General features: G+C 48.0%; 2 pseudogenes; one reads left to right on the top strand and one right to left on the bottom strand.

Annotated features, from left to right (window-relative positions):
• Positions 1–5,452: 5,452 nt before the first annotated feature.
• Positions 5,453–6,996, top strand: LOC129398151 (tricarboxylate transport protein, mitochondrial-like; annotated as a pseudogene).
• Positions 6,997–8,486: 1,490 nt separating this feature from the next.
• On the bottom strand, positions 8,487–9,223 carry LOC100995424 (vomeronasal type-1 receptor 94-like; annotated as a pseudogene).
• Between the last annotated feature and the right edge of the window lie 270 nt (positions 9,224–9,493).

Raw genomic sequence — 9,493 nt, 5'->3', positions numbered from 1 at the left:
CTGCGTCCGCCCTGCACAGAACTAACGCTATGCCAACGCCAGTTTCAAAAGCGTGTAGTTGTGGAGTACTTAAGAGTTAATCTAAAAAAGCGAATAGAAAAATGGATTCAATAAATGATCACTGTTAAGTTCCATCGGCAAAGTCTTAAAAGTGGTCCCAAAGGGAGTATTTAATAAGAGGTAAAGATTTTTCCAGGGCACCCTATTCAGAGCAAAAACAAAGACACTGTCCAAACCTCACCACACAAACTTCCTCATGTGTTGGGAGGAACCAAGGCGCTCTCTGGTCCTGCACCTGTGTTAGTTATGGCCGGGAGGTCTACACTAGGACCCCAAGGCCTGGGAACCAGCCTGGGTGGGGGACAAAGAAGTGGTGGATGTGGCTCGCAAAGTAGTTTAGGTGGTCCCTTCCCCGTGGCAGTTTCCTGACTGGATGCAGCAGGGTCAGGCCTTTCCCCTGGGACATTTTCTCATCGTTATTATAGTGGCAGGAGCGCCCCTGTGCGAGGCCTGACCCAGGTGTGGGCCATGCAGCCAGCCCGGGGTCCAACAGGTGCATCTGGGGAGTACAGGGGGATTCGTGGCAGCCCAGAGAGAGAGAAAAAGGTGGTTTTCAAAAGGGAAGTGCCAGGTTACCAGAGACTGGGTACCTTCACATGAGGCAGTGAGTGAGCTAATAGTCTCGGACACTCACGAGGGAGCTTCCCGCGCTGGACCAAGGGGAGCACTACGCATGTCTGAAGGGGTGTGGCCAGGGGAGGGACAATAAGAGGACGTGGCTAAAACGAGTGGCCCTTCAGAGGGAAAGGGCGGTGTGGAGCCGGCTGCTGGGGGGGGGGGCGGGGGGGCAAGCGTTACCATAGCAACCCTGCTGCAGAGTCTGTGAGAGGCTCTTGGCCTCTACCTGGTCTGTGGAAAATCAAACTCTGGGCACAAGTCATGAAGCCAGCACGTTGGGGAGACACCGTGTCACAATGACAAGGTGAGATCAGCCGCCCTGGCCAAGCTGTCTCCTCGCGGGCAGGAGAGGTTTGTGAACAGCCAAGCTTCCCACCGCACGGCGGAACTGCACTGGAAGCCTGGAGGAGCTCGGTGGAGGAGGGACCTTTGCTGGGAATGGGGGGAGCTGTGGTCTCTTATCCGCACCCAGCTATTAGTCGTAGGCTCGCAGGACTACAATCCCAGCACTAAACAGGATTGTGAGCGGTGCGGATCCCTGGAGGGAGACATGGTGCGCTTTGCTCCTGCGGGGTATGCAGGCAGGAGTAGTTTTAGCCGCTTCCGGCCGTTGATCGCAGGCGATCAACTACAGTCCCAGCATGCAACGGGAGTGGGGGGTGGTGCGAATGCCTGGAGGAAGGGGCCGCGTGGTGCGCGCCTCGCCAGGCATTCTGGGAGTAGTTTCTTAACCGCTTTCGGCTGTTGGTCGCAGGGCTACCGGCCTACAGTCCCAGCAAGCGCCGGGCTGCGGGGTGGTGAGCAGTCCCGGAGGGAGGCGCAAGCCGTGTGGACCTCTCTGCTTCCAAACCTATGCTGGCCACTGATTCTGTGCCATCCCTGGCTAAGGGGAGTGAGTCCAGAGAGGGACTTGAGGGGCAAGTCGGGGCTGGGCAGTGAGAAGAGTGTGACGCTGCGAAGTGCACCTCGTCTTTGCCTAAATCGGGCGGGTCTCAGCCTCACCCCACCTCTCGCTGCTCAGCTCGGTTTCCCTCCAGAGCATCACGCCTCCTCCAGCACAGGAGCCGCCTGCTTTCCTAGGCTGCTGTGGAACTGGCCTGAGGTCCCAGACGCTGTCCATTGTGCTGCCGCCCTCCGCGCTCTCCAGCCAGAGCGCCAGTTCACCGGCTTTTGGGAGAACTCCGCCGCCTCACCTGCCCGCGGACAAGGTCACAGCTTTGCAGGGGATTGACATGGGCTGTGGCTTCCTGGAAATGTCACCCTCACCAGAGCCTTTTACATGGATGTGAATTTTGAGACATGAAGGAGGGTAATTATTGGTTTACCCAGGAGATGCTAAGAGCAGAGGAGAAAACCCTAATTTCCAGGCATGTGACTTGAGCCAGGGACAGGCTAGCCAGACCCTGAGCCCCCAGTGCCGCCAGAGAGCAGCCTATTGCCCTGGTTTCTGTGGAAGTCTCTTCATGCTGCTGGGCCTTAGCCTCAGGGACAGCTCAGTCAGGTGAGGGTGGGGATGACCCATGGGCTTCTGGAGCTGGGCTGGTGGTCCTGGAAGGGCCGGCCCATGCCCCTTGGAGAGGGTCTTTGTGCTGAGGGATGCCCACAGAGGCCTGGGTACCAGGAACACTGCTGCAGGCAAGGGGCCTTTCTTCCAGATTTGGCTGGAAGGAAGACTTGGTCAGCTTTTCCACCTTGCAGGGCTGCACCCCATGGACCTGGGTTCCTGGAGTCCTTGACGGCTTTGTGTGGTTGACTTGTTTTGATACTGAGGACACCCCTGCTGGCTGTTAATTTCAGGGCAAGGGATATGAGGCCATTATTTTAAGTGAAATAACTCAAGAATGGAAAATAAAATACTATTATTTTTCACTTATAAGTGGGAGTTAAGCTATGCGTATGCAAAGGCATACAGAGTGATGTAATGGACTTTGGAGACTCAGAAGCAGAGAGTGGGAGGTGGATGAGGGATGAAAAAACTACCTATTTGGTACAATATAAACTACTCAGGTGACAGGTGCACTAAAATCTCAGAATTCACTGCTATATAATTCATCCACGTAACCAAAAACCACTTGTACTGTAAATGATACTGAAATAAAAATTATAATAAAGCAAATTTATAATAAAATTAAAATTATACTTACATAATTATAATATAAACAAAAATTATAATAAGGAGCAGCTTTTTTTTTTCTTAAAAAGAAAAACCCAGTGCCACAGTTTTGGGTTCTAGTGTTTTGGATAGAAAGCCCCTTTTGCTCAGTAACACACTCGCTACTGGAGAAGCAAAATCCTGAAAATTCAAGAAGAACCTTGGCATAAACGATATTTCTGACAAGTTATTTATACACTGCCTACATGAGTATTGCAGATATGTTTTAAAGACAAAGATCCATGTAGACTGGGTCAGCTTTATGCTTGGTCATTTTATTTCCAATTCTTTTCCCCTAAAATACAAGTCATGGGTTGCCATGGTGATTATTCCAAATGCATTGTGGTCAGATGGAACTGGTGGCCTGTTCTAATTTCCCCTTCAGTTACAAAATGAGCCCGATGCTCTTAGCCATCAAAATCTCACCAACACCTACTACTTCAGTTTCAACTCTGGTTCCTTTTTCAAGGCAATCACTCAAAGTTGCAAATCACAGAAAGGCAAAAATGTTTTAACTAAAAACTTAATAAAAAGTTATACCCCCCTGAAGCCATGTAATTTGGGTTTTATTTATTTTATTGTCTATTCAGGTCCATAAACCTACAACTGTAACAATATATACCATTCATGATAAGTTAATATTTATTGAATAGTAAAATGAATATACGTTAAGGGTAGATCTGGCTTCAAGTATAACTGCAATCAGGGCTGGTGTGATATGTCCAGTAGTCAAGGACAAATGTCAGTTGTAATATGACCTCCTCCACTTGAAACACACAGCAATACTTTAAACGTCTGAAAAGAAAGTTACATAGGGAAATAAATGAAAAGTTATTAATTCGATTAAGAAGCAATTAAACCTGATTTTAAAATAGATAAAGACATACAAATATAAAAAATACTGAAGAACAATTAGCATAGGTAGAGGAGCACTAAAAGTATGATAGAAAAGAAATATATTTAAAAATATTAGTTTCTGAGTTAAGTTTGTAGATATAGAGACCTGACAAAGAGTTGCTCCTACACATTAAACAAACAAACAAAAATGCTGGAGAAACTTCAAATGAATGGATGGTTTCTCCTGAGCCCTTTAAAGAACTGAGGTCACAGGGCAGACTACAAACCCAACATCAGGGGATGCAGAAAGCCTGCAGGTCACACAGGCTCCAGGCTTTTATGTGTACCCTGAAGACCATGTAAACTGGTAAAATTAAGCCAGAACTTTTGAACTAGTTCCTGGTGGCTGTGTGTGGGTGGGTGAGGAGAATGAGAAACCCTGGAGTCTACAGACATAGGGTTTATACCGTTGTGTATAATTTTTCTAGGAACCCTACAAGGCCTGTCAGGGAAGATGGGGGTAGAATCCTGAGGATGCTTACCCCACAGTGCTGATGGGGAGGGACCACTATCCCATCCACTACTGCAACTCTGGAGACACAGCCCTCACATCTCTCCTATATAACATGAGGCCTAATCTGCAGAGAAAGAGCATCCAAACCTGAGCCAAAGGGCACTGGGGAAAAACTCATGGAACTGAGGGTGAAGGAACAAGGCCAACACCCGCATTTCTGCACAGATGCATCTCCCATAAAGAAAAGAAACCATTAATTTACAGGGCACTGTTCAAGGCCCACTTCAACTGGGAGTTAAGAGCATGGAGAAGGAGCACGTTTCCCCTACCATGGACAAGGAGGGACAGGAATGTGCTCTTGTCCTGGCATTGCATGTACAGGATGGGCAGGAAACTCTTCAATGGTCAGTAACGCCACACCCCAGTTCACAGTGCTAAGTCTGAGGCTTCCTCAGAACATTAGAGATTTCCTCACTCCCTCACCACTGCCACCAGGCTAAGAAGCATGGAGTCAAAACAGTGGAATATAGCTGGGCCAAGTGCAAGAAACCACGTGTGGGAAGAGGCACAAAGGGAAGGCACAGCAAACTCGGGAGATATTAGCAAAGTATCATGAGAGGGATTTGAATTTCCTGGTCCTCAGAAGGTTGTTACTGCCATAACGACTTTTAACCCCAGCCTACGCTCTCATCAACGTGACCACAAACCCCTATACTAAGGCAGTTATCTGAGAGAAAACTGCTCGTCAATAACCTAAAAACTATCCCCTTTCAATGTCAGTGGGCTGATGAAAAAATAAAAATAATAAAAAAAAAGATTTACCCCAATGCACTATCCTATACAACATATGCTATTGCTTTTAACAAAAATTAGAAGCCAAGACATCCCTTTTTATCTTTAGTGAGATCTTCATTTGTGTTAAAACCAAATTAAGGTCCCACTGCGGAGTTTAGGAGGCTGGGACTTCAGATCACAGCGGGCGCCCGCCTCCCGCCCGCCGTGGCCACGCCGCGCCGCGTCCGGGAAGGCCCAGCGGAGGCTCCGGGGAAGGCGACACCAGGCAGGCGGCCTGGCCGGCGGCATTGAAATGGGCGTCCGCTCCCCACGGAGCGCGGGAGGTCGTAGCTGCAGGCGGACGAGCGCTGGCACCAGCCGGGCACCGCGCATGGATCCCGCGTGCGCACTGTCGCGGTCATGGCGTCGGGGGCCGGCACCGCGGCCTCAGCTCCCTGCTCTGCGGCTCTTGTCTCCAGGGCGGCGTTGGGTTCTGAATGTTCCAGTTCCACAGCAGCCAGACGCGGGATGCCCAGGGACGGCCTGACGGCAGCGCTGGCTGCGGTGCGGCCAGGGCGCTGGCGTGGCCGAGGCCATGGTGGTCGTATGTTCCATGGACACCATCAAGGTGAAGTTCATCCACGGCCAGACCTTCCCAGACCTCCAGTGCAGAGGAGTCTCCCACCAGGTTAGAGAGATTGTGCGAGAACAAGGGGACTCACCGGGGCCTCATGGCACCCACGCTGAAGCAGGGCTGGAACCAGGCCGTCTGCTTCTCCTCCTGACCTCCCTGCACAGCTGGTACCGAGGGGACAACCCCAGCAAGCCCATGGACCCGCGCTGGTCGCTGGGGTCTTCGGAGCCATTGTGGGCGCAGCCAGTGTCTTGGGAAACGCTCCTCTGGATGGGATCGAGACCCGGATGCGGGGCCTGGAGCAGCACAAATGCGGAACACACCGGCCTATGACTGCAGATCCTGAGGAAGGAGGGGCTCAAGGACCTCTAGAACGGCACTGTCCCCCGCCTGGGCCGCTGGACCGCGTCTCCCTGGATGTGACCAGGGATAAGGGTAACAGTATTTATCCTCTACCAGGAGGTGGAGAAGCTGCACAACAGTGTGGAGGATGGACTAAGCCCAGAGGGCTCATGAGGGAACCCCCCAGGCACCTCCAGAGCGGCTACCACCCTTGTCTCACATGATTCCAGCGCAGAAATGCCAAAAGGCCCCTGCCCACGTCCCTCGAGCTCTGTGGCCTGCCCTGTGCATTGTGGTGTCACGTCCGTTTGTCCCCTAGTGCCATGTCTCCCCGTGGTCTGTATGTGACGCTGCGCCTGTGTCCACAAGTCTGGCCCGGCCGTGGCTGGAGGTCCATCTGGCCTGTGAGTCTGTGCCCACTTGTCCATGTGCTTATTGTGAGCCCTGGGCCTGTGATTCATTTTCTACGTCATGCGACACTGCGCCCCGCCTCCCGGGATGCCAGTGTGGCCTGAGTCCTTGGCCCTGTCATCCCGGCCCGGGCCCAGTCCACTGCCTTCCACCCTGCCCTGGCCTACCACAGCTGCCTCTGGGCCTCGGCCTGGTTTCACTGCATTCTTGGGGTTACACCCCTGAACCCCAAATTCCGCCCCTCACCAGCGCTTCTCCTACCATTGGCTTGACTGGCCCACGGCCCCTCCCTCTGCCCAGGAGAGGGTGACACCCACCACTCTCAGGATCACCCTGCCAAGGCAGAATAAACCGGATCCTATTGTAAAAAATAAAAAATAAATAAAAAGTATGAAGCACAGAAGAAAATAAGCTACGAGGAAAAAGGGTTAGAAGATTTTTCTTTTTGAGGCAGAGTCTTGCTCTGTTATACAGGCTGGAGTGCAGTGGCCCGATCTAGGCTCAATGCAACCTCCGCCTCCTGGGTTCAAGTGATTCTCCTGCCTCAGCCTCCCGAGTAGCTGGGGTTACAGGCATGCCTCACCATGCCCAGCTAATTTTTGTGTTTTTAGTAGAGATGGGGTTTCACCATGTTCACCAGGCTGGTCTGGAACTCCTGGCCTCAAGTGATCGGATTGCCTCTCCCTCCCAATACAGGCATGAGCCACTGTGCCTGGCCCGGTTGGAAGAAATTTGATATCACATAAACTTTGCATACTGGAAATATATTTGTAATATTTTAAATTTAAAAAGTATTATAAATATATTTGTACATATTAATATAAAATATTAAATTTAAATATTTTAAATGTTTAGGTAAAAACAAATGAGGAAAAGATGATATCCAAATAATTTTTGAAAGAGCAGGAAACTATAAACTGAATGAGGAAATTTGGAAAAGAGTCAAATAGAAATGGAATAATTTACACATAAAGAAATTTAATATACGATATGTGAGTTAATTATAAAATTAGACTAAGTTGATGAGAGAATTAGTGAACTGGATTAATGAACTGAAATTTTGAGCAGAACGAATATAACCAAATAAAAGAAAGAGAAACAAAATAATAGTAATATGAATGTAATTATACATATGTGAAGAATAGAATGACAAAGAATAAAGCACAATTATTTCACTTGAATTCATACAAATAATAAGTCATACTAATAAATAATTATTTACAAATTTCTAAAAGTAAAAACCAGACATGTGCCTAAAAGAGACACTGTGCCTGAAAGCAAGCAATAAAGAGGCTGGGTGTAGTGGCTCACATCTGTAATCACAGCACTTTGCGAGGCCAAGGAGGGCGGGTCACTTGAGGTCAGGAGTTCAAGACCAACCTGGCCAACAAGGTGAAACCCCGTGTCTACTAAAAATACAAAAAAATACAAAAAACTTAGCCGGGCATGGTGTCAGCTGCCTGTGATCCCAGCTACTCCGGAGGTTGAGGCAGGAGAATCGCTTGAACCCGGGAGGCGGAGGTTGCAGTGAGCCAAGACTCCAGCCTGGGTGACAGAGCAAGATTCCGTCACCAAATTAAAAAAAGAAAAAGCAATAAAGAAAGATATCCAACACCATAAGTCAAACTGCATAACACCAAAGAGAATGAAGAAACTTCAAAGCCATGAGAGAGAGAGAGAATCTACACATGTGAGAGTGAAATCTCCACAGCCCAGGCAGAGCCAGAAAACTGAGAAGGAAATATTAAGAGTGCTGAAAAATTATTGTTCAACCTATAACTGAATACATAGCTAGTATATATTTAATAAATAAGGGTAAACTAAATAACCTTCAGAAGTAAAACACACGCACACACAAAGAGAAATTTTATCTACCAACAGGAGCATCTTAAGTGTACACTTCAAGAAGATAGAAAAGTTGTCTTATATAAAACTTAAGGGATCAAAATTAAATATAAGAAACTTGTGGACACAGGGGACTATGACGGTGGACTTTAAAGAAACCACCAAGTTCTTGGCAGCATAGTTTTCAAAAGTATTTAGATGAAATAAAAGTGTAATAAAATAATATATAAAATCACCTGCTTCTTGAATTATTTGATGTCCAAATCTGTTTTTCAGATAATTATTGTCATAATTTATTATCATCTATGATATTTATATAACACATTATGCAAAATTTTGATTATTCTATTATCAGAACTAATTAGCATAAAAGGGCTAACAGATAGAAATTGCCCATAAGCATCTGGACACCCATGATGAATGAGTCATAAGCCCATAACAGGGTTGAGGAGGATGAGATGATGAGGCCCACCCAATACATGACCACAAAGCGACTCACCAGCATGGGAATGGTCTAGGTGGCCCTTTTCTCTGGGGAGGCTTTCGCAGACAGGTTGGTGCTGGGAAGGTACTGGGGTTGTCTCTGATGCCTGGACAAAAGAATTACCATGTATGCCCTTGAGAGCAACATGACTGCTACAAAGAAGACATCTGCAAGTAGTGGCAGCATGAAAGACAGACTCCTGATGATGTAGCTTATGTAAGAAAGTGAACAGTATTTACTGATACTTGGCACATTGCTATCGGTCACATTAGAAGAGGCCACAGTGGAGGAGGGCAGGTTACTACTGAGAAAGAAACTGAGAACCCCAAGAAGTGAAAGATGCAATGTGTGAATTTCTGTTTAATTCTTGCCAACCAGGAGGTGCCGGGGGTAATGGTGACAGCCTGGAGCACACTCCGGAGGCAGGTGGTGCAGATAGAGAGCCCTCATCCCTCTATGCATGTAGAAGAATACCTTACACTTGAAGTCATTCTGAAAATACCGTGACTCAAAGAGGTCCAGAGATGCCAAGAAGCTCACAGTGAGAAGCATCACTAAGTGGACAAGGGCCAGGTGACAGGTGATGAGGTCAGTGGGCTTAGGCCTGCAGTTCAGAGGGAGTGTGCAGATACAGAAGAAAAGGAGGAAGGTGTTGGCTGTGAGTCCAATACCAGCTTGGAAAAAAAGGGCAATTTTTAATAGTGTCATAAGTGGACTATGGTCGTCTTAATGGTGAAGAGGAATCATATTTTATATATCTGAAAAAGCAATAGATATCCTATCATCAGTATTATTTATTGCACGGTCAAAATTATTACCAAT

The sequence above is a fragment of the Pan paniscus genome, chromosome 6 (assembly GCF_029289425.2).
Source record: "Pan paniscus chromosome 6, NHGRI_mPanPan1-v2.0_pri, whole genome shotgun sequence".
NCBI lineage: Eukaryota > Metazoa > Chordata > Mammalia > Primates > Hominidae > Pan > Pan paniscus.
This window is presented reverse-complemented; position numbering and strand designations above follow the sequence as displayed.